We start from the raw sequence: 7804 nt of genomic DNA, 5'->3' as shown, positions 1-7804 counted from the left end.
ACAGGAATAAACCACCATATGGGATCAGTTTTCTATGGTGCCGCCTTGATTGTTGATGAGAAGATAGAGTCATACAAATGGGTGTTTGAAACATTCTTGAAAGCAATGGATGGTGTAGCACCGAGGCTTATAGTAACTGATGAAGATGCTAGTATGAAGTCTACCCTTGATGAAGTTATGCCAAATACCGTCCATAGGTTATGCATGTGGCATATAATGAGAAAGCTTCCAGAAAAGGTTGGTCCTCCACTGAGAGAGGATGAACATTTCTACAATTCAGTTAACTCATGTGTATGGGGATCTGAAAATCCAACTGAATTTGAGGCTAAGTGGTCTTCCATGATTTCTGAATTTGGACTTGAGGAAAACACATGGTTTGCTAGGAGATATGAAATTCGTAAGTCATGGATACCGGCCTATTTCAGAGGTGTATTCATGGGTGAAATTCTGAGAACCACTTCAAGGTCAGAGAGCGCTAACTCATTCTTCAACCACTTTATTGGTTACAAGCATGCTTTAGTGGAGTTTTGGATTAGGATTGGTACAGCCCTAGAGGAACAGCGTCAAAATGAATTCAAGGCTGACCATGATTGCCTCAGTTCCATGCCTCCTCTGATTACATCCTGGGAGATCGAGAAGCATGCTAGCATGTACTTCACCCATGAGGTTTTCAAAGTTTTTCAGAAGGAATTGCGTGCAGCTAGAGAACATTGCTTGATTGAAAGCATATCGCAAGAAGGTGATGTGAAAACCACGGTTGTAGGTGGAGACTGCTCTTCCAAGTCTAGAGAAGTTCAATTCAACACATCAACCATGAGCGCTCACTGCTCTTGAATGTTATTTGAGACACGTGGAATTCCATGCCGACATATTATCATGGTTTTGAGAGGTGCAAAGTTGAATGAGCTCCCTAGTCAGTTCATTTTGGATAGGTGGAAGAAAACAGTTAATAGGAGAGCCCTATATGACAGCTATGGTAACTTACTTGAAGAAAATGAGAGTAGTTCTTTAGATTTGGCAAAGCGAAAAATGATTTCAGAGATACACCAAACATTGGATGACACAATCAGGTTGGCGGAGCACTCTCCTCAAGAATTGGAAGCATTGAGAGATGGTCTCCTTGGAATGAAAAGAAATTTATCTCAAAAGGTTACTGCCAATAATCCTAGTAGACAAGATGAATTTGAGGCATACATTGGTTGTACTATGCCCGGTGAAGTTGAAATCCATCCACCAACTGATGTCCACACAAAGGGAAGATGCAAAAGAATTAAGGGACACTTAGACAAGGGTGGGGAAGGGAAGCAAAATAAGGATGGGGAAGGAAAGCAAAATAAGAATGGAGAGGGGAAGAAAACTGCTACAGGACCCAAAAAGCCTCGCACATGCAAGGCATGCAAGCAAGTTGGTTTCCATGATAGTCGTACGTGCCCTAACAAGAGCAAAGAAATGTACAGGTAGTTGTCATAAAAATAGAATGATTACTATTTCAGAATTCATTTGTCCAATACTAACAGTTGTGTTCATGTCTATGTGCAGCTTCTTTTATTTGATTCGAGGCAGCCATGTGCTTTTATTTTGGTGTACTTGAAGATGGAGTTCAAAGCTTCAGCATTATCTTCTGAGAGATCAACTTTATCTTTTGGGCTTTTAAGAGCGGCGCCTTTAAGAGCATGAGCATTATCTATTTGAGAGCTTCAATGTCGTTATTTGAGAACTCCTTTTGTTACCTGCTATTGATTTTTCTTTATCTGTAGAGAAACATTGCTAGTTGCTTGTTCTCGTGAACTACATTGAACAAGTTCATGTGTTGCGTGATTTCTGAACTGGCATTGTGCCAAAAATTTATCAAGTTGAACCGTGCAAAACTCTACAAATATGTTAGTTTATGGGCTTCATGCCAACATTTTATCAAGCTAAAACTGTGCAAGAATCCTGAAGTTCTGTATTCACATTCTTTTGCCTCCTACACACATAGTTTTGCAACGAGTCCACCACCCAATCAATCTTAATCTCTTTTGTAGCTAGACACATGTACATGGGCCCAAATTACAGCCTTTACAAGCAAATTTAGAAACAAACAGAGGGACAAGCCCCAGCCAAACATTACACAACCCTTATGATTGAGCTAGCATGTTCAGGTACATTTTCGGAAATAACAGAGATTGTGCGGACATTTCTTCAGAGAACTGTATAGTTGAGCTATAATTTTTCAGAGAAAAGTGTAGCATGGGGCAGCACGCTTCCGCGTGTTTCCGCTCGAGGTCGACGCATCTAGACGCTACTGTGATGGACGTAGCTAACTTGTACACTGTGTTACAGTAAAATTTGGTTACAGCGAGCTGGAACATTAAGTTAGGCAAGCGACTACACATCACTTTGATATCTCTTGAGCTCATGACACAATCTCGAGATGCTTCAGATTTTCAGTTTGTCCATTGCCACCGAACAATCACCACAGGAGAGTTGCACAACTCCAGCACTAACAATATAGCAAATCTCAATGCAAAAGCTTCAGCATGTTCAGGTACATTTTCTGAAATAACAGAGGTTGTGCGGACGTTTCTTCAGAGAACTGTAAAGTTGAGGTACAATTTTTTAGAGAAAAGCGTAGCATGGCCCACGTCGTTGCCGCTCGAGGTCGACGCATCCGGCCGCTAGTGTAATGGACGCGGCTACCCTGCAGGTCACACCCACCGTCATCCTAGCGCAGCAGCTCGGATGTGCTGCTATCACCATGCCGCTCGACTTCACCCCTGCGGCTGGTCTGCCGCGTGCACGTCACCTACGCAGTCCCACTCTCCCGCCACACTGTCTGCGTCGTTGGTGAAGCTTCCGGGGCGGACGTCGCGGATATCGTTGCCTCCCCCCAGGGCGGCGTCCTCGCCTCAGATCCTCGGGAGCCCTCCCTGCCGATGAGAGCTCTGAGGCGGTGCGTACCCGCGTCGCTGCCGGTGCCGGTTGTGTCTGCCCCGCCTCGTGCCTCGCGGCCGCTAGAAGTCTCGAAACCGCCATGGCGTTCCCCGCGGGAGCAGCCCATGGGACGACCGGGGAAGATTTAGATCGGAGTTGGGCAAGGCAATCCCCACATGATATTCGTTAATCACTGAGAGAACAGGGGGTTATCCACTAATTTTGTTTAAGTGGATCGTGGGAGATCCCACCTTTGATCGGAGCCGCTCATTATAGATCCGATGGACCATGTGAGAATTTTCAGATTTTCAATGAAAACCTATTTTCACCCGATACTTCGCCATCAAACAATGGGAATTTTTCTGCGCGGGTCTGATTAGACCTACTAGCAAAAGAGCCCGTGCGTTGCAACGGGGGAGAAAACATAGCACACGCTCTTAACCCAACAACCATCACTCAAGACCACAATAGGTTCATCTCCTTTATTTTGCGAGGCATCATATTTGTGTTGCCGCTTATCCTCCTTCTCACCCTCGCCGGCGATAGCCTTGGTGTTCACACAAAACAACAAAAGACGTGTTTGAATATGGTTAATCCTAAGGTATCTCTCCCCCCTCTCTCTCTCTCTCTCACTTTCTCTCACTCTCGCGATGAGAAATCTGTTGTTTTCCCTTGCGACATTTTTCAGAGGTATGCATGTGTAGTTATCGATGTTTACATTTCCCTATATGGTTATAGTGGGATGTTTATTTGCAATTCGGATCGCCGCCGGTATGAAACAAAAACGGATCTTGCGCTATAAATTATAAGTTTGCTTCCAAAACAATATTTTAAAAATATTTAACAGGTAAAATTAACATCATATTTAGATTCCACACATTTTTCGAATAAAATTTCATATATATTAAAATCGAAGTTACGGTTTAAAAGATATGGATAATTTAGAAAATCATTTGTTTGATTTAAATATATTCCAAAATAATATTTAAAAATACTTAACAGGTAAAAATAATCTCATATTCATATTGTACATATTTTTCTAATCAAATTTCAGATATAACTTGTTCAAATCGGAGTTACGGTTTAAAAGATATGGATGATTTAAAAAAGCATTTGTTTAACTTAAATATGATCCGCGGATGAATTACCTAAAACATCAGGGGGGTTTTCAAAAAATGTAAAATAACGGTTCGGGTGTGACTTAAATCCGGATGGCGGGTTGATTTCAAGAAAATACAGGGACTTTTGTGTAAACTGTGAAAAAACGGTTCATTCTAACTTAAAACAGGACTGCGGGTTGAATTATCTGAAATAGAAGGACTTTTTTGAAAAATGTGATGACGGACGACCAGAAATCTAATTTACTTTATTATGAGGTAAAGATAAAGATATATAGGCAACCAGACACGTGACGTCCGAAGCCACGCTCTGTCGTCGAGGACATCCCGCTCCTAGCTGTGCACGCGCACGCTGCTCGCCAGCTGCTTCTGTAGCTAGCCCACATTTTAGACCGCTTTATGTGGACTTGGTTTGAGCGTATTTTAGACCGCTTTATGTGGACTTGGTTTGAGCGTGAATGGTATGTGATTGTTTTGTATCCGTGGAATGTAGCGACTGTCTTTGGAGTTTTAATTGCTCAGTTTTACCACCAGGGGTTTTAATTGCTCAGAATGCCATCACCCGTTAGGCGCATGCTCAAAAATGCCACTAGACACAATTACTGTGTGCTCAAATCCCATTTACCATGTTATATGACCAAAATATCCATGGACTAACATGTCATCTCTCCCTCTATTTTCACTACGATAAAGTGTGGGTCCCACTCGATCCCCAACAGTATTCTTCTTTTCCTCTAAAATTATCCGCTTGCTTACACCTGACAATTGGGGTCCACACTTATCATTGTGAGATAGAGAGTTGACATGTCACTCTAGGAGTATTCTGGTCATATGACATGGTTAACAGATTTGACCTGACAAAAACGATATTTGATGGCATTTATGAGCAAACATCTAATAGAACGATGTCATTTTTTAGGTGTCTAATGGAATTTTTGAAGAAGCATCTCATGAAACAATGGTATTTTTGAGCAGTTGTAACTTCTAATGGCAAAAATGAGTAGTGAGGCACAATTAATGGCATAAATGATGAAAATCTTTGTTTATTTAGCTAATTGAAAAAATGATTTTGTGAAATGCATGTGTACTGATCTTACGAGATATTTAGTATATACTATAAAAATGGACTTGTGAAAGAATAATCGATAGCGTGGTCATGTTATGTACTTATATTTCTCAAAAATGTTAGTAAAATGAAGAGAATACATATTTGAGTATTTAACAATTGGATCGATGACAGAGAAACATATTAGAACGAGAATCAAGGGAACGTCTTAAAACAACTAGAGTACATGAAAGAATTGTTAAGTAATGAAACTATTTAAACTTGTAAAAATGTCTAGCGTTGTTCTTCACAGTTGATAATTGTTTTGCTACACTAGCGAATGCATGTAGGGATGATTTTACACAGAGAATAGGACATATGAAGTTATGAACTCTTGAAGGTAGATACGTGTAGAGATGATTTTACATTTCAGACTTGAGAGCTTGGGGTGATCGTGTCTCTTAAATACTTGCACATAAACCAAATAAGTGTACCATCAGGGCCGGTCCTGGGCCATGGCGGCGAGTGCGACGGCCTAGGGCCCAGCCCGTGCAAGGACCCATACCCTGTGCATGTAGGGAGCTCCTAACCGGCGCCTTCAGCGCCGGTTGGAGTTTCTGGCGCCCACGCGCCTGCTGGTATGGGCCAGGTCCATGAACACACAGGTAGTAGCGCGAAAAAAGAAAACTCAGACATATATGGCGCTGCACGTGGAATTGAAATCGCGATCAATACCTCCAGTAAGTGGTTGGCTGACCACTCGAGCTACTACGAATATAGGAAACATTGCAGCGCGACGTTACATAAGAACAGTAGCCGCGTAGATATTTAAATTATATGGAAACATTTTAGGAAAGTGTGATTTCTTTTGACAAAAATGTGTTTTTTTTTCTTGGAAGTCCACAGATTTTAGAAAAAATCACGAATTAGAAAAATTTTCATCAATTTTCCAAAAAGTTCACAAAAATCGGAAAAGGTTCATCGATTTTTAAAAACTTCCAGAAAATCTGAAAAAAGTTCATTGATTTTGAACAAAAACTTCATCTATTCTCAAAAAGAGCTTATCAATTTTCAAAAAAAGTTCATCAATTCACAAAAAGAGTTTACCAATTTCAGAAAAGTTCATCGATTTTAAAAAAGTTTACAAAAATCAATCTTGAAAATTAGTTCACAAATTTGAAAAAAGTTCAACAATTTTGGAAAAACGTTCATCAATTTGGAAAAGAGTTCATTGAATTTGAAAAAAACTTCATCGAATTTGAAAAAAGTTCATCGATTTTGGAAAAGAGTTCATCGATTTTGGAAAAGAGTTCATCGATTTTGGAAAAAAGTTCGTCGAATTCAAAAAAAGTTCATCGAATTTTTAAAAAAGTTCATCGAATTTGAAAAAAGTTCATCAAGTTTGGAAAAAAGTTCATCCAATTCAAAAAAAAAAGTTCATCGAATTTGGAACAAAGTTCTTCGATTTCAAAAAAGTTCATCGATTTTGGAAAAGTTCATTAATTTGAAAAATAGTTTATTGAAATGAACAAAAGAAAAAAGCACCAAACAAAACCCTTCCGAATAAACAAGAAAAACGAAACAGTAGACATGAGAAGAAAACAGTGAAGAAGATATTTTCGAACACATGATTGGTGCGGTGGTTAGCGTATGGTGCGAACGAAGAGGAGGTCGCGGGTTTGATTTCCACCAGACGCATTTGCATTTTTGTGCTTTATAACAGAAGAAAAGGAACGATGGGCCGGCCCAAGAAGACGCGTGAAGGAGGGAGAGGTGTGCGCCCGTTTGCGCGGTTGCCTGTAGCGGGCGCCGTTTAGGGAATGCCGTGCATGTATACGTATATAGCTATTGCTAGAAAAAAATTGTACGCAAGAGAAACAGCCAGCCCATTAAGAAGCAAGACGCATGAACAAGTCAATCCTAGAACACGCCGCCAACTCGTCGTCTCCCTCGCCCTCCCGTTCTCCTCTTCTTCTTCTTCCTCTTCCCCAAATCCAATTAATGCCTCAAGTTTCTAAGAGGTCATGACTTCAAATCCCCAAGCTAATCAATGGATTTTCCGTAATGGAAAATTGTGTACTTTGAGTACACAGGAGGCACTGTCTACTGGCCTTTTGCATCTTACCAATACCCGCAGGACCCCCGCAAACAAAGCCACAGAGGCAAGCCGGCCAGCGGCGACACTCCATGTGCCCTAGTAGGAATGCGGAGAGCAACATGCCACAGCCTTGCCATCCATTGTTAGGGCCGTGATTAGGGGTCTGACCGTCCGAGGGCATGCGGTGGAGACGTGGAGTCTAAGCATTTCCATGTAATTTTTTGCTTCTCAATTTTTTCCCTTGTCTACTTTCTGTTATGATGAATTGATGTAGGTACATGTTACCTGCTTTATTCCTTACTTGTTGTACAACATTGCAGTTAGGTAGATTTTGTTGTTGTGGCATTGCTTGAATTTGGAATATTGGATAGCTGGAGCAGCGGGAAATTTCTTCTAATTTACTCCAAAAGACCAAGACCAGGATTCAAGAATTCAGGTGTTCTCTCTGCTTTTTTTTTTGTAATCATGTTTCCGAAAAGAGCATTTATCTTATTGTGAGAAAAAAAAGAATATGGTAGAATACCGGCCCAGCATTTAACTGCAATTTGGCTCAAAATTTAAAACAAATGGCCGCTACCTGGCACCTCCTATACGCCGCCTATTGCGGCAAAAAGTTGCCGATTCCCACAT

Source organism: Triticum aestivum, chromosome 2D (genome assembly GCF_018294505.1).
Source record: "Triticum aestivum cultivar Chinese Spring chromosome 2D, IWGSC CS RefSeq v2.1, whole genome shotgun sequence".
Taxonomy (NCBI): Eukaryota; Viridiplantae; Streptophyta; class Magnoliopsida; order Poales; family Poaceae; genus Triticum; species Triticum aestivum.
This window is presented reverse-complemented; position numbering follows the sequence as displayed.